This window comes from Cupressus sempervirens, chromosome 11 (assembly GCF_028749045.1).
Source record: "Cupressus sempervirens isolate cs-2001-9-10 chromosome 11, ASM2874904v1, whole genome shotgun sequence".
Lineage (NCBI taxonomy): Eukaryota > Viridiplantae > Streptophyta > Pinopsida > Cupressales > Cupressaceae > Cupressus > Cupressus sempervirens.
Genome location: NC_143128.1, coordinates 799,621,779 through 799,648,724, shown reverse-complemented (window position 1 = coordinate 799,648,724; position 26,946 = coordinate 799,621,779).

Here is a 26,946-nt window from a genome sequence, read left to right as displayed (position 1 = left end):
TCTCGAAGCCAAAGGTTTAACCCATATTCCTCGCATGCCCCATGATTTCCAAGTCAAATGGATTAGGTATATTCTCATTCATGTGCACAATAGATAGTTGTGGTTGGAGCAAACTATTTTTATTACAAAGAAGATGATTCATAGGATCAGTGGTCTTCTTATGCTAGCTAAAGCTAAAATGATAAAAACCTTAGGTTGGGTCAAACTGGAGAAGAAAACCCTAGCTGAGTGGGATGGTAGGGGAATGAAAATTAGCAATGTCAATGACATGGAATTGAAGTTAGGTATCCATATCATTACACACAAGATCTATAGTTCTAGCAAGTTAAATAGTGTATCATGCAAGCTAGTAGACTTGGTGTACAAAGTTGTCAAGACTAACCTTTCTCTTGACCTTGTCGAGCTACTATTGAATCAATTCAACAAGAACATGGAGAGCATCCAAATATAAATGAATAACCCATGTAAGTTTGGCTCCCTATTAACATTTTTTTTCTTTTATGTTAAAAATTTCTTTCCATCAAAAGGTATTGTTGTGTGGAAGAAAGATGTGCCAGTACTCTATCAGATTAACGAGCAAATTATTGAGATCAGTGAAAATTATAATAGTATTATGGATAATTTTTTTGATGCTTTCAAGGAGAAAATGAATAATAGATATTGAATCCCCAAGAAACTAGGTGAAGATTATAAGGATGATATATGTTTTATGGTGGATAGTGATAAGGTATACATTCAAGTAGTTAGGCCTAGAATTGCATGGGTAAAACCTCTAGGATATGAGGTAAATATTGATGAAACTAAGGATATTATTGAGGAATTGATTAGTGAACTAGTTTACCATAAGGCTGTATACTTTGGTACATGTGATAAGACTAAGGCCTAGATAGAATTAGAGATCAAGCTCCCTCAGATGGTTAGCAAAGGAAAGAAAAGGATTGCCAAATTGAAAACAAGTTCTACTCTTTTGTTAACTGAGGGAAAAGGTGAAGATGAAGAAGAGGATGAAGAATCATAGGAAGAGGACCCACTAAAGAAAAAGGGCAAGGTAATCATTACCAAGCCTTCCAAAACATCCACTCTAGTGTTCACAAGGAGATCATCTAGGAAGAAGGCAGACAAAGAAGGGGGAGACATAATTTTCAAGAGTTCTCCACCCACATTTGAAGAGAGGATGAAGGAATTGAAATCAAGTTCTGGGATAACAAATTTTGAAGCAATAAAATATGATACTAGAATAGCTAATGAGAAAAGATAGATTGAAGATATTCTAATATCTAAAATGGGCAAATGGAAATACTCTCCTGACCAGCTCACTCAGCAAATCCTAGATGCTTTAATGGATAAAATCAAGCCAAAATGGGAACATGCAAAGCAAACTGCTAAGGAAATTCATGAGCATACCTTGTGGCAACTTATGCCAAATTTTACTGACAAGGAAATCAGGGAATCTTTAAAGAAAAATGAAGAAAAACTAACATTAAGATTCAATACTTGTCTAATTTTGTTGAATGAAATAGAGCATGTTGTGAAGAATACAACAAATACATGGAAGAATATATATCTTCTCCATAAACCAAGTGATTTTCTAGTCAGCATAAGTGACAAAGATGAAGATGATGATCAAGAAAAGGATGATGATGCATGAGCATACTGGGTGTAAGGACAATCTTGCATCACCAAAAACTATTTTATTTTCAGTCATTTCTATTTTAATAAGGACTAGTAGACAGGGTGGTTACTATTTATGGGAACTTGTTATTTTTAGTAAGTTTGTCATATGAGCTTAGAATGTTCTCATTTTCTATAAGATGGTTCATTTTAGAGATATAAACCTACCATAAAAATTTCATTGCTCTAGCTTAAGTATCAAAGAAGTTATTGTAGATTTTTGATGGAACAATTTGTAGAAAAATCTTCAGACTCATTGTTGGAGGCCTTAGAGTGCTCGAATGATGTCAAAAACTTGATGGAAGGATGCTAGTGCCATTTTGAGCCTATAGATCAAGAGTTGGCATTTCTAAAATGTGGTTATAATAGCCAATCAAAGCAATGGTTTGTGAGTTATGGCCTTCTGAAGTTGGGCTACACAAAACTTCTAAAATAATTGTCAAAGTTGTATTTGGCTGACTCTATATGTTATGTTAGGGTCTGTTGGCCCTAGGTATTAACTTTGAACTTCTAGAACCTTCCTAGGTGGCATAAAGCTGCCTATTTAGGAAAGGCCTGAACATTCTCTAGGACAGCTCTGGGTGGTAGTTCACAACTTGTCTTGCAAATTATTGTACTGAAGGTGCCCATGTAGGTTAGCATATTGTACTTACGTATTTTGTGATTCTACATGTGTAGTGCAAATAAGAAGTCCATATTTTGTTCTTGCATTTTCTATTGTTTCTTTGTTTTTGTTATGATTTAATGGTATTAAGGGGAGCACCTTGCACCAAATGAAGAGAAAAATGATGAAGAGCTAACACATTTTAATAATGACGATGATGAAGAGGAATAAGAGCAAGAGGCTGCTGAGGAAGGAACACAAGATGTTAAGGAAACTGACCCAGTCAAGATTGCTGCAGTAGCTATTGCCTTACTTCCTCACTCTCCAAGAAAAATAGTGACAACATCAAGCATGGAGATAGTCTCTGTAGAATTGATTATGTCCAGCACTCCAAGTACAACTATCCAATCAATATTTGCACTATTACAACTCAACACATCATTGACTAATGTATCAACTACTTCATCTACCAAGTTGCAAGCTCTTCCCTCTTCAATAATTTTGAATACAACAATTTTGGATACATCAATTTTGGCTTTAACAGGTACTTCTACTAGCATTTCTACAATAAGTGCAGTATCAATTTTTGTAGCAAGCCCCACTATTTCAAATATTGTTTCCATTCCAAGTTCACAAGCAATAAGTGCAAGAAAAGTTGAGACCAAGCCTTAACCAAGAAAAAAAATGGGGTAAAGATAAAGAGAAGGAGAAGGATGTTGATCTTGATGAGGAAATTGTGATTCCAAATTGGGATATTTCAAAACTCAATCTTGATCAAATGAAAACCTTCAAAGAGTTACTCCAAAAGAAAGCCAAGCAGTAGAGACTAAGAGAAGAAAGAGATAAAGAATTCAAAATCATTGAGGATGCCAAGAATATTTTGGAAAAGGCTATAAGTATTGAGATTGATTCTTGTCAACTAGTTTTGTATTAGTTGGTAGAAGTACTCAAGAAGTACAATGATGATCTAGATGGGCAAGATAAATTATTACAGAAAGTAGAGAAGAAGTTTTAGAATAAGGTCTTAGAACTTATTTCTCAAAATATTTCCATCTACCGAGTAGGGTTATCTACTATTTTAGGTTCTCTTGAAACTTCTTGTACAAATGTAACTTTACTTTTTGGTAAATTATGCAATATTCCAAGTTTTGCAAAGGAAATAAATGACAAATTATCTAAGATTGATGAAGATCTGAAGGCAAGTGCTCAACAATTGTAGCTTGACTTGAGTTCAAGCTTTGCACATTTCAAGAAGATCATATTTTTGATACATATGTAGGTAGAATTGCTTAAAGAAGAAGCCAGAATCAGATCTACATTGGTAGATTTTCAAAATATGATACTCTAGGACATGGATGCACTACAGAAGCATATTTCTTATTAAAAAACTCTCTTCCATGATAATAATTTCTCTATTGCAAACCATATGATTGAACTTTCAATAGAAGTGTAGGTGGTATTGCACACATGCAAGGTCTTGCAAGAGAACTGGGACAAGACTTTGGGAATCATACTAAAGGTACATTCAGACTTCTTGTCTCATTTTGGCATTACTATGTAAATACATATACCATAGATCTTTGGCATTAATTTCAAAAAAAGGGGAGAATATATTAGAGGAGATATAAGGATATAAGATGATCTATAGAAGTCATGAGGAGAAAGATGTAAAAAGATAGGAGGAGAAAATTGTAAGAAAAGTGTGCAAAAATATATATTGTATTTATAGTATACTATATATTATCTTTGGAGGAAGCATTACCATGTACAAAAATGTATCCTTTACAAAAACAATTTTGAAAAATCTCAAAAATAGTATACTCTACTAAGTTGGAGATATGAGGTGATGGATAATTTAGTTTTGACTGATAAGTGTTTTTGTCACTAATGCCAAAGGGGGAGATTTTTGACATTCTAGTCATGTTTGTTATTAGTGACATACACTTATTTATATTGTGAGTTCATACTAAGCATATTGTATAGTTAACAATATTAACCAAGCATTTTAGTTGCTACCGAGTCCTATAGTTGCTACCAAGTCCTATGGACAAATTTTAATTTGATCTGAGTAGTTAATACATATTTAAAGTTGAGCAATGTAAACCAAAAAAATTAGCGTATGCCAAGTTTACTAGTATGAACCAAGTTGTGCAGTGTTTACCAAGTTTGCAGTTGATGTGATGTGAGTCTAGTGTTAATCGAGCTTCTCTATGTTAATTAAGTGACTTAGTTTATACTGAGCTCAAGGTGATAGTGTTTAATGAGTCATAGATTGTTAACCAAGTGATTTAGTTTTTATGCCAAGTTTCATAGTATTCACTGAGTCACCAATGTAGACTGAGTTCAAGACTGCTTGGAAGTGATTAGTATGGATTGAGCTTCTACATCTATTGAGTGCATGATGATTCCAAGTAGTGACAGTGGATGTTGAGTAGCAGAACCTCATCGAGCCAGTCTTCAGAGCTCGATTTTCTACACTTTGGCCAAATTTATAATATTTCGTGTAAAATTTTATTGTGGCCAAATTTTCTAATTGTGTAATTGGATTGATATATATGCAATGTATTGTATCACATCCAATATATGTATGGAATCAACAAGGAAGAAATGTAATCATAAGAAAAGAGTAGAAGAGTGAATTAAAAAGGCTACAATAGTATAAGGAGCAATAATGATTCATCTATCACAACAAGGTGATTTGTACGCTCAAAGGAATCTCATTCAGCAAACCAATGTGCAGATTAGAGATCAGCTACTATTTCATCCTAGCATGTGGATCAGTCAAATCCTTTAACAAGGTAGACCTAACAGTCTTATGTAAATCTCTTTACCAAGTGCATATTTTATTGTATGTTTGTAAATCCTTTCACAAGGTGGACCTAGCAATCCTTATTGCTCCTAACAAGGCATATTATCAGAACTAATCAATGTAAGACTTAATAGGCCAACTTTATACTACAGTACTAAAGCTTGTGGGTATCATCCCCACCCCTTTTTTACTTTCTATTGGGAAGGTTTCTGGGTCACCAAATCTTGTGTCAAATTGTTATGTATGCTTTCATGTTTTTTAGTTTCTCATGCATGAAGTTAGATCAAAATTCATAAAAAGGATTAATTGCTAATTGGGATAAAAGTTTTAGAAGTTACTAATTCACCCCTCCACTCTCAGTAACTTAGCTTGTCATAATGTTTCCAATAGTTCAGGAAGATGCAAGTGAAGAGTATTAAATCATTAATGGACTAATTACTCAAGCATCTTTTATTCAAATTTCTATTTCTTTTACATGCTCATCATTTAGATTGCAATGCACTCATTTGGCTTAGTTTTCTTCTCATTGTTCTTAGATTAATCTGAAAATAATTTTGAATATTCTATATATTTTCATACAAAAAAATTGAAAAACATAGATTAATATTTCATTTACATTCATTCAAATCCTTCGTACTAGTTCATTTTGGTTACTAAACTCCCAATTTTGAGAGTGTAAAGTAAAATCTTGGCGAGTTAGAAGGCAAAAAAAGTTCCTTGTGTAGACATGTTTGATGAATAACCTCATGTTCATTCTAGGATTTTACTAACAAATAATTATCATGTTAACATGTTTGGTTGAATTAGAGGTCATATTTAACACTCACAGGCACCAGCTACCCAGAGATAGGTGAATGTCTTGAATTATATGTAGTATGCACTAACCTTTGTTATCTATGTTGTGGATTCTACTAATATTCTCTTTGCATAATTTCCCTCAATAAATCTAATGATGGAAAATATAAAACCATCATTGACAACCCTATATTCCACACTTTGCAGTGGGAGTTTCTTCTTTACTAGTTGTGAGTACACCATTTAAGGCCAAGCATTTTCATCTTACATGCTCCCTTTTCTATATAATCCTATATAATCTATGGTTCTTTCCACCAATAGATATACCATATATGAGGTCATGTAGAAGTGAGGGTCATTATTCACCAAAATCAACTACTCGTCCAAGTTATCACTCAAGATTCTAGCCCAGTCAATAGGCATCTTGCATGTTCTGATGGTTTCAATGAAATGTACCATCAATGTCTCTAGGTGATTTTTTGTAGGATGACCCATGATTCTACTTAGGACAAAAATTGAGTAGCCAATATTATAGATCATGTATCCATCAGTCATGTCAACCTTTCTAGCTCTTCTTCCTAAGGGTGTCTTGTCAATTAGGTACTCTGGTTGGACCAACTCTTTGGTCTCTGTTTCATTATCCCTAGACTATTTGTCAATGTACTCATAGGTGATTTGGAGGTATTGATATTCCTATTGAAGATAGAATACCTTTTCAATATTTTGAGGCCTAAGGTTCATGACCATCTCCTTAGTCACACTCTTGACCACTTCTCTTTAGGTACATAGTGATGAGTTATGGTCATGATGAGTTTGGGTGATTGAAATGATGTTGGATGAGAAGCCATTTTCACCAACCCACTTTGGATTAGATATGACACTATGGCTAGCCTCTCTTTAGGTTTGTTGCATACGATGAGAAAGACATTCTAGTCAATGTGCCCAAATTTGGTGTCTTAGATCTTAGTGTGTTTATCTTGGAACTAAGATTTCTTCAGTTCTCCTTGATACTTGAAAGCTACTAGCTTTGGTGCCATCTTTTCTTCATGGAGGTTGAGGATGATGCCAATATATTTGCACAAAATGAATAAATGTTAGTATTTAGATGTTGTAAAACTATGATGACCCTCAGATGAGACCCAATCTCATGAGAAACTGACCAAAATCCCTCAAGGTGCTTGAAATGTGCACATGTGCACATGCACACCTAGTGCACCTATTGCACCTATGAAAGTCCCCAAGGTTCACATATGTGCTATAATATGGCCTCTTTAATACAAAGTACATAGTTATGTGCTTTGTGTACCTGTACACAACAAAATGTGGAGTCCTTTATATTAATGAGGGAAAAACTTGCTTTGTTTAGCACACATGTACACCTCTTGAGGGTGTAAACATGTGTATGTGCACACCTCAATAGTTGGTGTTTACCTTTTGAAATGTAGAAGATGTGGGCATTTGATAGGTGCAAAGGTGTAGCAAAGAAAAAAGAGTGTAGAGAACCAGAGGAGGAGAAGGAGGGTAGGGGTATTTATAAGCATGGGGATCTATGCACACCTCTGAGGATGCAAAGATGCACAAGTGTGCATTTGCACATCTTGTAGAGGAGGTGAGTGTGCACTTGTGCATGTTCACAAGTGCACATGTGTACAATTTTTCACTTAGGAACCCAAAAAATTCTTTATACTATCTGACCGAAGATCGAGGATGGCCTAGACCTAGAGGAGGATCCTAGATGACCAAGGTAATTGACTGTGTGCTCTAAGAGGATTTTGAAATTAGGGAATCCTATTTTATGAATCAAAATAGGGTGTGTATTATGAGACCACAACACCATTTAACTAGATTCATGCACTTCAAAAAAATATCATTCAAGGTACACTATCAAAGTAGGCAGAGACACATGGGCAATCTTCCAAACTGATGAAGATTTATTTGAAATTGCATTATCTAATTGATCAATTTTCTCATGATTCTTGAAAATACCTTAGGAGAGAGTTCCTTTTGAGATCAAAGATTCAAAACTATTCCAAATATTAAGTTTAGAAAATCAAATTCATAGCTCTGTAATGGGCCTTAGCAAACTAAAAGAAGGCAATTTTTGAAATAATGGAGGAACATCAGAGTTGATCAATATTACTTAGAATGAGCATAAAATAAAAAAAAATTGATGTTTCAAAGGAGAATTAATCTTTCTTCTCATCTGGAAAAGTACATCAATATTTTCCCAACCACACCTAGCTGATTGACATTCATAGACTTTTCTCAATGTTTGCAAGGAAAGCTTAAAGAAATAGATAAGAAAGAAAGCCACCTAATGACTATCTATTCTTGGATATAGACTAATTTGCATTGATTTAGCATGAAAATAGAAGTTTAAAATAACAATACTAAAAGTATGGCAATGATTTCTCACTCCAACAATATAGAGGATCACTGTAAACATCTAGAGAATATTTTATGAAAGCATTGGAGTATGAGGTTTCCCTTAACCCAAGGAAGCATACATTTGGAGAAACTAAGGGAAAACTTCTAGGTCACATAATGTCTAAGAAATCAATTAAGATAGACACACACAGAGTTGCTTCTATAGACAAGGTTCTTAAACCAAAGAATGTAAAGGGAATTTAGTCATTCTTTGGTCAAGTAAATTTCTTGAGGAAATTACACTAATCATGTCAATACATAACATATAGTACTCTTCCTAGTATCAATATCCCTTGCCAAATCTAATTCAAGATAGCCCTATAAATTAGAGTAGAGCCCCCAAAATGTAGACACTTACTAGATGTTCTTCTCAAATATCTAAGAAACCATTTAACTACATTCCAATGCTCAATCACTGGATGGCTCATATACTTGCTAACAACTCCCACTGCATGTGCAATATCTAGCCTAGTACATACCATAGCATACATCAACCTTCCTACAACTAAAGTATAAGGTACCTTGGACATCTTATCCTCCTCTTCTTGTGTCTTTGGACACATCTCCTTAGTCAACTTCAAATGACTAAGTAAATGTGTACTGACAACTTTAGAATTCTCCATAGATCAACATTGCAACACCTTTGCAATATAATCAACCTAAGATAATGTCAATTTCCTATTCTTACTATCTCTACAAATCTTCATACCAAGGACTTTTTTTGCTACCCTAAAATCCTTCACAAAAAATATATGTCCTAATTCGCATTTCAGCCCCTTAATATGATACATGTTAGACCCAGCTACAAGCATATCATCAGCATATAAACATAAAATAATGTAATTTTCATCATCCAACCTCTTAAAGTAAACACAATAATCTGAATGGCACCTACTATATCCACGCTCATGCATAAAACTATCAAATTTTAGATACCATTGCAAAGATGCTCAATCTATACACTTAGTTCTCCTTACCTTGGACCTCAAATCCCTATGGCTATGCCATATATATCTCTTCATCCAAATCACCATGAAGGAAGGTTGTTTTAACATCAAGCTACTCCAAATGCAAATGTTTACTAGCCATAATACTTAAAACAATATGAATAGAATTTATTTTAGCAAGAAGTAAGAATATCTCATCAAAATCAATGTCTTTTCTATAACATTCCTTTTACCACTAACCTTGCTTTAAATATTTTCTTACCTCCATCCTCTTCTTTCAACTTATAAACCCATTTATTCAGTAAATCTCTTTTACCTACAGAAAATTGGTATATATCTCGTCTTATTTTTCAATAAAATGTCCATTTCTTCTTTCATTGTAGACTCCCACTAAATCTTTATATCCACTTGCATAGATTCATCATAACTTTTAAGTTCACTAGCATCAATAAGTAAAATAGAATACAAAGAGGGAGAAAATATCTCTAGAGGTCTACTTAGCCTTGTTCACCATCTAAAATGCACTGGTGTGTGTGGTATTTGTTTTTAGGGTTGTTGTAGATGAAATGTCCCTTTATTTGATTTTGTATGATACTTCAAGCCTCTAATCAAATCTTTAAGATCAAACAACCAATCTTTCAAAGATCCACCAATTTCTCAATAAACCCCAAATCAGGTATGCTAGAAATAGTGCCAAAAACTTCACAGCTTCACATATTATTAGTAAATCTGAAAGTGGAAATTTTTACAGAAATTTCAGCAGAATAATAGCCTACAAAATGAAATTTTCAGATCTGTATAGCATTTACACAACAGCTCACAAATGGAGGATAAAAACAATGCTCATCGGGCTCCCGAAAACAACATAGAATTGCTCGAAAACACCACAAAAATACTAATAATCTATCACAGAAGTATAATCACAACCAAATACATATATTCAGCTCTATTTTAACATCTAAAAGTCTGAAATACAGCAGCAACCCAAACTGATATGAAATACTCAACCGAAAATACCAAACTCTTACAAAAAACACACCCGAAAAACCACAAATTTGCACTATTCAGCACAAAGGAAAACTCTGCATGAGCATGCACATGTAATGGCTTCAAACTCCCATCCTTAGCCTTCCTAGAAACCTACAAACTCCTATTCTTGGGTCTCCTTCTCCACAGGTTTGGTAGCCTCTGAAGAATAACAAAGAAATGAGCAAAAATCAAGTTCTGGAATGAGCCCAAAATGCTTCCAAACTCCTTAAAAGAGGGCATAACCCTAACTCACATCCAAGAGGGGTTAATAAAACATATTTTAATAATAATTTTAATTTATTAGTCCATTAGCTTCCAAATATTATCCCCTTTTTCTAGAACTTCACCTTTTTGGGCCTACCTACCTTAGAAAAGAGTATTATTTTTAATTATTTGAAAAGGGGACATGACAAGTCCTCCCCTTCCAAATATTGCTTATCCTCAAGCAATGGTTGAAAAATAAACCAATCAATCCACCTGGATCCCAAATGTAGTCATGAACTATACTATTGTCAATTAACACAGGCTCCTGCAATATCCTCTGCAATATAACCAAGAGGAATCCATAATCAAACTGACAATTATTGCTCAACCAAACTCCAAAGTCACAACTTCCACAGTCAAAAACCCATGAGACATAAACTCTTAGAACATCAAAACCCAAGTGAAGTGGACAAATCAAACTACCAACATAGTAAATACCATCAACGCATTCCAATTGCCTATATGGAATGTACAATCTAACTCTGCAACAATGGTGAATGCTCTTGAATGAAACTATACCAAGTATGGAGAATCCACACATTGTACAACTCCTGCAGTCAACACAACTCTATAGATCACCAACCACTATCTCATAACCATAACTCCCATGCACCCTTGATGGTGAAAATCCATCACAAGATAAATAGCAAGAATTGGAATCCAAACCAAATTTTCCTTCCATCAACTCCTCAACACAAGGATCAAATGCTAACTGATGTACATACCTTGCAATATAATGTTGATATAAAAAACCAACCTCAGTCAATAGCTCACCATGAACAAGTGATACAACCCACTGTGACTGATCACTAGCTAAGTCAGGAGATGTCATAGCAAAGGAGTAGAATCAATAACAACACCCACTGAAGCATCACTCCGAAACTCCTGCTCTAAGTCATGTATTATCAAGCTGTCAACTACAAAACCTATTGCCATGTCGTTCCCATCATAGCTGTCATCCCGAGGTGTCAAATTATCCCATAACTGATGATAAGCACTAGAAACCAAAGTACATCTTTGTATCATCATCTCATCAACATGGTCATCAAAGGTAAATTGATGAACATACCTCACAATGTAATGCTGATAGAATGCACCAATCTCAGTTAGTGGCTCAGACTGCAATCCAGATGTAACTAACTACAATCGATTACTAACTAAGTTGGAACTGACTACTACGTCTAAAGACATCGCCAAGGGGGTAGTATTACTAGCAGGAACCATGCCAACTATCAGCTCACCAACATCACACATGGTCTTTGATACAACATCTCTAGTCTTCGTGCCATTAGTGCTAGAGGTCACCACCATGTTAGGCATACCACAACAATCTATTGTAGCACCCAACTCAACTAAACCTGACTCTAGTGGGGATGAACCCAATATGCCAATGTTAGTATCAAGGATGGATGCATCCCCATCTCCACTATCTTTGACAATCTTGACCATGGACATCCTCAGATCATCAGACACCAAAGCTTGTGACTGTACAGAATCTAGTAAAGACTGCAGTTGCTCTAACTCCATGGTCACCTTAGCCAAATGAAACTGTGACTCCTTGAAAGCCAATTGTGTACTCTCAAGAATCTTAGAAGTCACCTCAAGCTACTTAGTAAGCTCACTCACCTCATCTTCCTTGGCCAACAATGCATCATATGTTGTACTGCCCCACTCCATAAAATAATCTCTGTCAGCTACCAACTGCATATTATCCTATCTCAAAATCTGGATAGCCTCCCATAAAAAGTGGAACTCTGTCAAGGAAAGATAATTTCCTCCCTGCTCATCACTAGTAGGATAACCCCATCCATAAAATACTAACAATTGATGAGCAGCATCAAAATGTTGGCAAGTGATAGCAATGTCTCGCTCACTAACTCTCAACTGATTAGACACATGATGGCACTGGCTTGACTGTCTCCTACAAACCTCCTCTAATGCACTATCTAAAGGAGTATCCTCAAAGTTACTAGTCTCTAGAGTATTACCATCCATATCCTGTGAATCAACTCTAAAGCTCATATCAACATACAGAGTATCAAAAATTGTAGCACTGCTATCCAACTCCTTTGTACCCAAGGAAACTAAGTCTTCAAAACTACCCATTACATCCTCCTGGATATCATCAATGTCAATATGATCCTGGGACTCATCTGTACACACTACCAAATATGAAATATCATCAACAAATTCCAGCAAGTATGGTCGACTGGATATATGAAAAAAGACCAACACCAGTGTATAAAAACTAATACCAACATCGGACAAGCTACTAGCACAAGAAAAGACAACACTGTGCAATCTACTAATCAAATCCATGATAGCACCCAAACAAACACTGCTACCAAAAAGTGTTAAAGATCTCCAATTAACTGAATCCCAAATGCCAATATAACAATCTCAAGTCCATATCTATAAACTAGAATCAGCTGGTAACTCAAGAAAAATCATCACTTGAGTAATATGACCAATACCAACTAACTCCACATACCTGTCATGATGAGATAATGAATTCAAAATACTGTCTTTGTTCACTTTCAGTTGGCTGGAAAAATCGTGTGAAGTACTACCAGCCTCAACCTCATGTGATGAAGCATCTAACTGTGCCTGGTAATCTTTCTCAGAAAAGTCATGAATGCTCAATGTCTGCTCATCTCTACCAAGTATCTCACCATCATGCACAACAACATCCTCATAATCATCATCTGAACCCACTATGTTGTAGTCACTACCTATTGTAACTATACCATCCTAAATCCCTGTGATATCACCCTTTAACGACTTGTATACAATTGTATCAATTTGAGTATCAAGTTGACCATTACTATCAATCTATGTAATATCCTTTCTCACTACCTCCTATGGTGGAGTAGAATCTGAGACCTCAGCCTGGCTATAAGCTAGTTTCTCAAACTCCTCATGCAAGTTCTTGGTAATTGTGTCACCTGCTCTATGAGAAAAATTGCTAAATAGAAATCCAGTCAACTTATCCACCTTAGCTGGGTCAAACAACATGTCATTCATTATATGATGGTGCTCAACCAACTGTTCAAATATGACATGGCTTATTTTCCTAAGTTTATCTCGAATGTCTAAATAACCATCCTTTCTACTATTCTGACTCTGGATATCAATTGTCCAAGATCATGTCCTCTAAGACTCTATACTATACCTATCCATTCTAGATAAAGTAGAGTGTAACCCCAATAGGTTATAACTTCTTCAAACATCAAGAACTAACATGCAATTGATTAGAAGTAGCATGCAACCATAGATTTTGACATGCAGCTAATTAGAAGCAACATGCAACCACCAAATTCACCAAGAACTAACATGCAAATGATTAGAAGTAGCATGAAACCATAGATTTTGACATGCAACTGATTAGAAGCAACATTCAACCACCAAATTCACCAAGAACTAACATGTAAATGATTAGAAGTAGCATGCAACCATAAATTTTGACATGCAAGATATGGGTAGTTGTCAAAACTGACATGCAAACTTCTACAAACCCTCAGGCTGGAAAGATCATAGCTCTGATACCACTGAAATGTCCCTTTCTCTAATTTTTTATGATATTTCAAGCCTCTAATCAGATCTTTAAGATCAAACAACCAATCTTTCAAAGATCCACCAATTTCTCAATAAACCCCAAATCGGGCATGCCGAAAATAGTGCCAAAATCTTCCCAGCTTCACATATTATTAGTAAATCTGAAAGTGGAAATTTTTATATAAATTTTAGCAGCATAACAGCCTAGAAAATTACATTTTCATATCTATATAACATTTACACAACAGCTCCCAAACGGAGGATAAAAACAATGCTCATCAGGCTCCCGAAAACAACATAGAATAGCTCGAAAACACCACAAAAACACTAATAATCTATCACAAAAGTATAATCATGACCAAATACATATATTCAGCTCTATTTTAATAGCTAAAAGTCTGAAATACAGAAGAAACCCAAACTGATATGAAATACTCAACCGAAAACACCAAACTCTTACAAAAAACACACCCGAAAAATCACAAATCTGCACTATTCAGCACAAAGGCAAACTCTGCATGAGCATGCACATGCAATGGATTCAAAATCCCATACTTAGCCTTCCTATAAACCTACAAACTCCCATTCTTGGGTCTCCTTCTCCACAGGTTTGGCAGCCTCTAAAGAATAACAAAGAAATGAGCAAAAATCAAGTTCTAGAATGAGCCCAAAATGCTTCCAAACTCCTTAAAAGAGGGCATAACCCTAACTCACATCCAATAGGGGTTAATAAAACATATTTTAATAATAATTTTAATTTATTAGTCCATTAGCTTCCAAAGATTATCCCCTTTTTTTGAAACTTCACCTTTTTGGGCCTGCCTGCCTTAGAAAAGATTATTATTTTTAATTATTTGAAAAGGGGACATGACAGTAGATCATGAGGAATTGTTGGAACATCATCTTTTGGAGTATCATCTAGCACTACATTATCATCTTCTTTCTTCTCATGTAACTACAATAGATCTTTGTACAACATTTTCTCATTCAATATGGCATCCCTGCTTCTTACAACTTTATGATTTTCAAAATGTCAAATCCTATAACCAAATTCATCACTAAAATCTCCAAAAAATACACATTTCTTTGACTTAGCTTCTAGCTTGGTTTTATTTTGAGAATCTATATGAGCAAATAATTCACAACCAAAGGTCTTGAGAAAAGAATAACTCACCTTCTTACTATTCCATGTTTCCTTTGGAATACCACAACCCAAAGGAGTAGAGGGACCTCTATTAATCAAATATAAAGTAGTATTGACAACCTCCACCCACATGTTTAAGGGAAACCTTGCATGCAATCTCATGCTTCTTACACACTCCATTATAGTCATGTTCATATGTCCAACCATACTATTTTCCTATGGAGTCCTTGGAATATTTTTTTGTCTATGAATACCATCAGTGGAGCAATAATCTTCAAATTCATGATTGCAATACTCAACACCATTATTAGATCTAAGACATTTTAATTTCTTACTAGTCTCATTTTCAACCAAGCATTTCCATTCTTTAAAATTTTGAAATACATCATATTTTTGTCTAAGGAAATAAACTCATACTTTTCTAGTTGCATCAACAATAAATGTAATATAATAATGAGAGAAACTAAGGGAATATACCTGAGGTGGTCCTCATTCATCTCTATGCATGAGATCTAATCTCTCACTTTTCTTTTCCTTCCCAGTCTTCATAAAACTCACTCTCTTTTATTTTCCATACACACAACTTTCACAAATATCCATATTAACACATTTCAGACTTGGTAAAACTTTCTTTGAATGAATTATTTCATACCTTTCTCACTCATGTGCCCAATTTTTTTTTGCCATAGCTTTGTATTAGAATCCATAACATTTGTTTGTTCTCCCTACTCAACTGCACTAACTATTCCTAAACATTCATTTTTCTCTTAAAAATTTAAAGTCGAAGGAATATTATGACCTGTACAAAGATATAAGGTGCCTACTTTCACACCTTTTTCTACTACAAGGGAACCTTTTGAAAACTTCCAATTTTTATTTTTAAAAGTAGCTACACAACCCTCATCACTGAGTTGCCTTGCTGAAATTAAATTCCTACTTAGCCTTGGAACATGTCTTACCTCATGTAGTAGCCAATTATTACCATTCTACAACTTAATCTTAACTTTTTCGTTTCCAACAATCCGGTAGTGTTCATTATCCCCCAAATAAACAAGCCCAAAATCCCCTTGGACATAATGAATAAAATAACCTGTATGAGGTGTAGCATGAAATGAAGAATCAGAATCTAAAACCCATGAATCATTAATAGTTTCTAAAGATAGAAGCAAAGCATCCTCTTTAGATTTGTTACTTACCATGTTTGACTCCTTGTTCCCTTCTGGTTTATCTCCTTATTTGTTATTTTGAGTCCAGCAATCTTATTTCTTATGCCCTAGTTTACCACAGTACCAGCAATCTCTTGCTCCTATAGATTGAGACCTCTTCCCCTTTGACTTTCCTCTTGATTTCCCATGATTTCTGGAATTATTTCCTCTCTCAATCATTCTACCTCTACTTTGTGCATTCAAAGAACTTCCTAATGTAGATCCACTTGAGGTTTTCCTACAAGTTTTCTCACTCAAAATAACATTGATCACATCATCACATTTTAGGGTATTAGATCCAGAAATAGAATTACTCAAAGCCATTAGCAATCCATTCCAACTTTTTGGCAAAGAACACAAAATCAAGAGAGCCCTAATTTCTTCATCAAAATTAATACCCATAGAAGATAATTGACTATTAATAGTATTAAATTCATTTAAATGATCCACAATAGATCCACCTTCTATCATTTTTATAATAAATAAATGCTTGATGATAAATACCTTGTTTGAAGTGGAGGGTTTTTCATATAGTTTCGCTAGGGTTTGCATCAACTCTTCCAGCATCTTTACTTTTGTAATGTTAAACATTACCAATGGTGTCATGCATAGTCGAATGCTTCAAAGTTCCTTTCTATCTAAAATCTCTTAGTCCTCATCTGTCATAGTTTCTTATTTCTTTGATTTTTCTTCCAATGGCTTCCATAAATCCTTCTGATAAAGATAGTCCTCCATTTGCATCTTCCATAACTAAAAGTTATACCCATTAAACTTCTTCACCTTTAGCTTACCCTCGTCTACCATTGCTTCCAATCAACCATGAGATTCCCACTCAGTCATGATACCTTCTTGAAGAGGATTGCTAAAAAAAAAAATTAAGGATGATCTGGTTTTAAAAAATGATGATTGTCTAGCTCTGATACCAATTGTTACAATTAACTTTAGATAGAAATAAGAGTTACATAGAAATATAAACAATATCAAAAAAAATAGATCACATAGAAAAGAACAAAAGATACCAAGATTTAATGTAGTTCACCCAATCCCTGGGCTACATCCACCAACAACAAGTCCAATATTATTATTATCCAATGATTAAAATTTTTAATCCCTTACAACTCAATACCATCGCAAGAAGCTATAATATTACTATTACACTATGAAATACCTAACCCTAAGCCTTTTTATACAATCTTTTTCTACTTAGAAAATTAGGGCTAGAATAAGTCATCCAATGGAAAAAAATAGCAGTCAATGTCTTTTACAATATAAGGGCACATTTTTGCTTCAGGGGTGCTACCCCCAAAACCCCCACTGGGGTGTTTCCCCTCAACCCCACACTATATTGCAATAGGGAGCTTACTTAGATCCCTTAGAGGTACTACCCCCAAACCCCCATAGAAATAATATCGAGAGAAATCTACACTAAATAAACCTTCAAGTCTGATTATGCTCCACATCACAATAGAGGAAGGAATAGCCCTTTTGGTGAGAAGAGAAAAAGATGGTAAGAAAATCTTTAAATATTTTACTTGTAATGAATTTGGTCAATATGCATCTAAATGTCCTAAAAGAGGGAAAAATTACAAGGGAATATTTAACCCTAGAAGAGATAGAGTTAAAAATTTCTTATATGCAAATGAACATGAAGAATTTGATGAGAAAGGTCAAAGTGAAAGTGATGATGAATTAGGATTTGTGGCTATCAAGGAAGATGATCTTGATAGAAAAATTAGAGAAGAAAGAGCTCTGGTTACCCAAGATAAAAAGAAGTTTGATTGGATCATTGATAGTGTTTGTTTACATCACATGAATGGTGATATGAATAAGTTTATCAAATTTAGGAATCATGATGAAGGTATTCTTAGAGTTTGTGATAATGTGGGCTATAATTTAATAGGAATTAGATCCATTACTCTTGATGGTAAAACTAACATTGATGATGTCTATTTTTTTGATGGATTAGAGCATAACTTGTTGAATCTTGGATGGTTGTTGTACAAAGGTTATGAGTTGTAGTTTATTGAGAAGACCTACATTATCAAAGACATAGATGGTAAGATGATTGGAATTGGTACTAGATCCAGAGGTAATGTATTTCAGTTGAATCCTATTGAGATGACATGTTTGGTAACTAAAGTGGATAACACTTGGTTGTGGCATAGAAGATTTTGTCACATAAACTTTGATAACATTGTGAAAGTTAGTAGCACTTTTGCAGTTAGAGACTTGCCTAAGATTGTTAAGCCTACTAATTTTGTGTGTAAGGAATGTATTTTGGCTAAGTAGAAGAAAGTATCATTCTCTAGCAATAATTTTACTACCATAGAGAAGCTAGAGATCATTCACACAAATCTAAGTGGTCCTTCTAGAAAAAGAGGATTCTATGGTGAAAGGTATTTTATGATTTTTGTTGATGATTATATGACTAGAATGATGTGGGTAGAATTTCTTAAAGAAAAATTTGAAGCTTTTGAGAAGTTTAATATATCTAAGAATAGAGTTAAGAATGAAGATGGCGGTAAGATAAAGTGTTTGAGATTTGATAGAGGATAATAATACACCTCTAGATAATTTATCCTATTTTGTGAAGAAAATGGAATCAAAAGAAATCTATCCACACCTAAAACACCTAAGAAAAATGGGATTTCCTAGAGAAGAAATAAGTCTTTAGCAAAAATAGCTATAGTGATGTTATTTGAGAATGATGTTTCAAAGACATTCTAGAGAGAAGTAGTGAATATAGCAGTATATACTCTAAATAAAGTATAGATCAAAAAAGGTATGGATAAGACACCTTATGAACTATGGTTTGGACATTCACCATCAGCCAAATATTTAAGGATATTTGGGAGCATATGTTATATTAAGAGAGATAATGATATTGGTAAGTTTGATCCAAGAAGTAATGAAGCTATATTTCTTGGCTACTCTTTGAAAAGTAAGGCTTATAGATGTTTCAACTATAGAACTAAGAAACTAGTTAAATTCACAAATGTAAGGATTGATGAAAAGTTTGGAACAAAAGAAAATATGGTAGATTATAATTTAGATGCAGAATAGTATAACTCTAGAATTGTTAGACAAAATGTTGAGGTTTTGTTTAAGACTAACAATAACTTGAAGAATGATGTGCTAACTTTTGAGCATAGAGGAGAATAGAGTTTTGAACCTAGAAAAGAGATAAGTGTTGAGATGTCAACTCCTACCCCTAACAAAAATATGACAAGGAATCACCCTCCTGAGTAGATAATTGGAAGCAAAGACAAGGGCATTATGACAAGGAATAGATTAAATGATGAGATATACTTGATATCTCAAGTTGTACCCAAGTGTGCAAATTAAGTAGTTAAAGATAATAATGGGATCCAAGTAATGAAGGAAGAATTGGATTAGATAATAAAGAATGATACATGGGAGTTATTTCCTAGACCAAAAGACAAGAATGTGATAGGAAAAAAATGGGTTTTCATGAATAAGAAGGCTATTCACATAAACAAGGCATTTATTATGAGGAAACATATGCACCTATAGAAAGAATTGAAGTAGTAAGAATGTTCCTAGCTTATGCAATGAACAAAAAATTCAAGATTTATCAAATGGATGTTAAATCTCCTTTCTGAATGGAGAATTAGAAGAAGAGGTTTATATTGAGAATCTTGAACATTTTCCTTTATTAGAAGACAAAGACATGGCATACAAATTGAAGGATGATATTTATGGTTTGATGCAAGCACCAAAAACCCGGTATGTAAGGTTGGACAGCTACTTGGTAAAGCTTGGATTTGCAAAAGTATAGCAGACAGTAACTTATATCTGAAAGAAATGGAAGATGGTTTATTGATCATTGTAATATTTGTTAATAACATCATTTTTGGAGGTAATATAAATCTAGTGATAAATTTATTGAGGAGATGAAGAATGAATTTGAAATGAGCATGATAGGATAAATGAACATAACAGAGGATGATCCACCTTATGTGGACATGTGATTCCACATTGTGTAGGTGATAGCTTATCTTCTCCTTATCATTGTCTCTTATCACCTCTCCTTTATAAGAAGGCCTATTATGTACATTTTAAATAAATCCATTGGATGTCAATCAATTCCATTATTAATAATAGAATTCTTGCATCTTCATGCAATTATCTTCCCAATCTCTTGCAGAAGTTTTCTTGGTGTTTTACTTGATCCTAGGGGTGTTGTAGAGTCACCTAAAACTTTAACATGGTATCAAAGCTCTCATGGTGTGAAGACTTCTTCTCAAGAAGTGCAATCTTGGCTTGACACATTGTTGGTATAGCATTTGGAAATTTGGACATCACAATTTGGAGGAGATTTTGTAAGTCATATTTTGTGACCTTCTATTGCAAGCAAAAATTAGAGCTTTCTAGTGCAAATTAGAGGTTGGTGTCATATAGAGGAGGTCCAAAAACTCCTAAATCAAATTCTTTTTCATCCAAATTAGTTATCTAAGGCTAAATCTAGATCCATTTGTTTTTTGAAGGTCCGGTGGCACTAATTCAGAAAAAAAAAAAATTTAGAGCTGATTTTCAAACAGCAATATATCCCTTATATGGACTCCTTTATTCGAGTAATTTTTTTTGTTTTGGGGTATAATTTCACAATATACATAGTGGTCCAAGTGATTTTGGATCTCTATCACTGAATTTTTCTAAAAATCACAAATCCCATTTTTCACAACTTTTAAGGCTCTATTTGAGCACATCTGGTAACATTTTTAGGTGCATTTTTTTTGAAAGTGCATGATTTTTCCTCTACTTGACAAATCTGTAATTAGATTTTAGTGATTTGGAGTGGGCATATCACTTTCAAAAATAAGTCTTTTTTGGCTATATTTGCACTTGGTGAATACTTGGATTTTAATTTTCTTAATCGAGTTAGTAATTTGAAGGAGATATCGATTGATTTTAGTCATCATTTGATTTCATTATGGATTTTTGAAAAGTTCCATTGCTCACTCCATATAACTATCATGAATGGAAACAAGCAGTTTCTAATCAGTTGATGAGTATTGGATTGCTCAGAATGATTCTTGGACATGATCTACAACTAGCTACAGGTGTTGCAAAAAGAAGGAAATGGTTTGATAGAAGGGATAAAGCACTTGGATCTCTTAGATCTACCATCTCCAATTATTTTCTATATCATATTGCATCCTACACACATCCTCATAATGCCTAGACTACATTGGAAGGAATCTTTGGTAAACTTGATAGAATAAGAAAATTCAAATTGGAGAATGAGCTTATAGGTCTATGTCCATGTGATTTTAACAATATTCAAGACTTTTTCTCCAAGTTTAGTTCCATTAGATTTGATCTTTCTAATTATGGCATTACTAAAAATGATGAGCAATTGATATTATCTATTCTTTCCAAGCTAGGTCCTAAATATTCAATCTTTGTTTCCACATTGTATGCTACTATGGATGCTCTTGGTAGTGCATACAAAATGCCTTCTCTTGATGAATTTGCAGCTCATCTCACAAGGGAACAAGCAAAGTTAGCACACATGGGTCCATTGAATCCTTCAAAGCATCAAGCATTGGTTGCAAATGACTCCTCTCCAAAGGCTCCCAAAGGAAAGGGAAAAAAACAACATGAGGTTCCTAATAAACATGAAAAAGGTGATGAATCTCCTTCACAACATAATATTGAATCCAAGTCCTCTTCAAGAGAGGAATCATCTAGAAGAAAGAGAGATAAATGTGTTTATTGCAAAAAGTTAGGACATCATGAGCATAAATGTTTCCATAAGAATATTGATGAGCTCACTCACATTATTCAAAAGAACAATATCCAGTTGCCCTCATCAATGTCTTCTTATTCTTCTCAATATCAGGTAGCTGCTACATCTACATCATCATCAAGAGTTAAAGGACAAGCACTCATTGCTTCCACACATCTTGAGCAAGGTAAATGGCTTCTTGATTTAGGTGCATCACATCATATGATATCTTCTATGGATATGTTTTCTTCTATTGAGCCTTTTACTTATTCACCTATGTTGATGGGTAATGATACATACATGAAGGTTTGTGGGAAAGGTTCTATTCCTATGGGAGAGGGTACATTTAATAATGTTCTTTGTGTACCATCCTTGACCACTACTCTCCTTTCCATTTACCAAATTACTCATGGGGCACAAGGTAAAAATTTTGAGTTCACTCCTAATTATGTCTATATTAGGGACATGGAGACTAGAAATTTCATAGCTATGGGAGTTGTTGATCATACATCATGCTTTTATTCTTTTGAACATTTTGTTGATAATGATGATGATATTCATGATGTGCCTAACCCTTTATCAAGGGTGAATAATTCATGTGAGGAGAATATTGGACACTTGAATCATTTTTTTCTAGAGACAAGAGTCAAAATTCCTACTCCTCCACCTCCTACTTCATCAAACATGAGTTCTACTATTTAGTAGGATGATCTTTATGCTTTAGATCTTGTAGTGTGGGATGAATTCCTTGATGCTCTTTCATATGAGTCTCATAATGCAGATTTGGTTAATGCATCTAAGGAGGTTTCTCTTTGAGATAAATCTTCACCTACTTTGGAGATTGGATTTCCAAACTCTTCATGTTCTCTTAATTTTTGACATCTCATAGGTCGACTTGATGGTGTGATAGAATCTTTAAGCTTGGAGATACCCATTTAGTCTTCAAAGATCCATACATGGAGACCTTCTTCTTCCTTCCTCATTTTTTACATGGAGTGGTTTCTCCATCATTTGATGTATTTATCTCTTCCTAAGGAGAGACATGTTTCTTGTAGGCACTGGAATATATTTTTCTTGTAGATACTCTTTATATACATTGGAGCTTCTTGATTATGGGGGGATATCATGTCTCCTTATGTCCTTCCTATGGGAGATCATTCTTTGTATATACATGATGTATGCAATTTTTGTGGGATCTTGAGTACTCCATCCATCCATGCATCTTGTTTTCATCTCTCTTTTTGGAGGAGGGTTTTTTCTATGAGTTTTGCTCTCTTTCTCCACTTTATGAGAGATTACATTTCATGTATTGCTTTGCATATTTTACATGGGTACCTAAAATGGCCTTATAGTCAAGACCCATCTTGCATTGTGAGTTTAAGTGAATTCCTCTAAGTTGCACTTAAGGGGGGTATTGTTGTAATTAAATATTCACTAATTACACTTACTTAAGCTTACTTAGGATAATGCATTGCATAGTAGTTTGTGAGTGAGACACTTGGGAGTTTGTACCTTAATTAAACACATGGTGTAGGAGAATTCCACTCTAGGTGGTCATAGTTGTTATCTCAATCCACCTTTAGTGCACTTATCACATTATCATCCTCATCATCACACATACTTCATTCCATAATGGAGGATGAGCCACCTTTTTTGGACATGTGATTCCACCTTGTGTAGGTGATAGCTTGTCTTCTCCTTATTATTGTCAATTATCATCTCTCCTATACAAGGAGGCCTATTATGTACATTTCAAATGAATACATTGGATGTCAGTAAAGTCCATTATCAATAATAGAATTATTGCATCTTCATGCAATTGTCTTGTCAATCTCTTGTGGAAGTTTTCTTGGTCTTTGATTTGATCATGGGGGTGTTGCAGAGTCACCTAAAACTCTAACAATAAAATTTGTTGAAAATGTTTGGTTTGGAAAGTTGTAAACCTATTTGCACACCTATTATAATTGGTCACAAGTTATCTAAAAAATATGATAAACCTACGATGGAGTAGAAGTATAGATCAATAATTGGAGGTTTGTAGTATTTGGCTCACACTAGACTAGATATAGAAAATGCAGTTGAAATTGTAGCTAGATTTCAAGATGATCCCAAGGAATATCATTTTGTAGTAGTTAAGAGAATATTCTAATATCTTAAAGGGACATTTTATTGTGATATTTGGTATGACAATCAAGTGATTTCACACTTTGCACATGTATTGATGTTGATTGGGCAGGTAGTATGGATGATAGAAAGAGTACCAATGGTGGAGCATTCTTTCTTGGAGGAAGATTGGTTATTGGTTAAGAAAGAAGCAAGATTGCATTTCATAGAGCACTACTAAAGCAAAGTATGTTGCAGAAACAAATAACTATAATTAGGTTATGTAGATGAAGCAAATGTTGAAGGATATCAAAATTGAGATTAAAGAACCTATTATCATTTTCTATGATAACACAAGTACAGTCAATATGTCTAAGAATCATATATTACATTCTAAGACAAATCATATATCTATTACATATCATGTGCTCTGAGAGAAAGCAACAAAAAAGGAGATTAGATTGGAGTATGTAAGTATTAAGGATCAAATTGTAGATATCTTGATGAAGCCTTCACCTAAAGATACATTTGAGTACCTAAGGGGTATGCTTGGGGTTATGCCCCTGCCTACTTCTAAATAGTTGATGCATAGAGTGCATCAGTCCAGTGGTAGAGAGCACTATTATTTGACTGGATTAAATTATGATGCTTCTTGTATGGGGGAGTATCTAGTAAGTAATGAGTCATTGAGGATTCTTGGTATTTGGTATTTGGTATTGAACACTATCTTTGGACACTTGAGCTGGTTGATGACTTAGAGTACTTGATTAATAATTAATGTTGAGATTGACACCTTTGACATTAATTTCAATGGGGGAGAGAATATGTGTTAGCTATATTTCCCTCCAACCAAAATTCATATTTGATATTTGGAAAAATATCTAATGATCATTCAAATATTAGCCATGTAAATAAATATTTCAAGACCTTAGGTTATATATTTTCCTAACTTTTTTTGCTTTTAAATATTCCTTTTACAGGCCCATGTTTTGCCCACAGTCAGATCAAAAGGATTGAGGGTTGTTGCTTTCATGCCTTCTTAAGATGCAAGGATTTTAAATTATGTGACAAAACAACAAATGGACACATAGCATGGTGGGCCCTCTTTCCTCAGTTCTGGTAGAGTGCATTGTACATCTTCCTAGCCATTGATCTTCTTAGGATCGATGGTCCTCACTATTTCATTATGGAAAGTTGTGAGTACTTTAATTTATGTGGCATACCAAGCACTTGCTACATGGATTGTGGGTTTTGTTTTCCTTGCGGGCCATGGGTGAGGTTGATCAATGTCAAACAAGTTGGCGTATAGATGAGTTCTAATTAGTTTAGGTTCTACCATAGTCAGTAAGTTGGTTGCATGTTTATGGGCTATTAAATGGAAGAAGATCAATATCTCTCTTTATGTTGCTATGGGAAAATGATCAATCTTTAGTTATAGTGACATAGCGAGATTCTACTGCATGTCAAGGTCAGCCCATTTTCTTTAGTTCCTATTTATTGTGAGATTGCAAGGGTGAAAACTTAGAGCTCTATGATGCCATGACTAATTTTTTGTGATACAATCTTACAATCTAGTGTAAGATCATGAAGCTAATTCTAGGAGCTATCAATGTTATGATATTTAGCTATTGTAGGGTCATAGCATCGAATGGTCATAGCACCTAAGGGGATTGTAAGATCATGAACTATAAAGGATACATGTTTGATGTTAAAAAGTGATGGTCATCAAGAGATCATAAAGGTAGATTTGGATGCTTCCAAGGCTATGATAAGGAAAGATAACTATTGTCATGTGGTCATAAATCAATGATAGCTACTGGGTAACTACCAAGGTTATAGGATGATCTATTAACTGTGATCATAAGATTGTAGAGGTCAACACCCAAATACTCCATGAGGTGGAGAAAAGATATAAAACCATTGGTACACATGGCTCATCTTGGTTGTATGACTTAGTTGACCTGTTGATTTTGCTGATTTTTTGAGCCAACAGGGAAGAAGTAATGGCTTTACTATGCAATCTGATCTTCATGATTGATCCCAACCACTCCACAGTTATGGCCATGCTAAAAAGATGTGAAAGACATGTTGCTTACCTCTTGGTTATCCATTTTGAGGGGATTTTTACATTAATAACATAATTTCATGTTAGGATCAAGGTTCTTCTAGTCAGGGTTGATGATTTGCATGACTCTAAAAGTGTACCAGATCCAATATATCACCCAAATTTCATCCAATGGTCCTCTGATAGTCATAAATGCATGAATAAAATTGTGAAGCAAACAAGAGTTATTCTTGAACTATAAAATTGAGTTTTTTTGTTTTCTCAAGGGTTCTCTCTTTTCTCATTTTCAGAGCCCCTCTATAATTTTGCCTATGCTCAATAGAGATCTTCAAAACTATATCCATTCTCTGTCAGATAAGTGTGTGCACATTCCTATGGCCTTGCTTGCTCAATATATTTGGCAATAAAAATACCATATGATCATGTTCATACTTGGTGACTAATTAGATCAAGTGAATCCATTGTATTCCTTCTCTTCTTGTGTTATTTTTAGCTTATTTATGATATAGAGATTGAAAAGGTGTAGATAATGGTATAGTTTGAGAAATCTATTAAGTTTTAGTGCATTCATTGGAA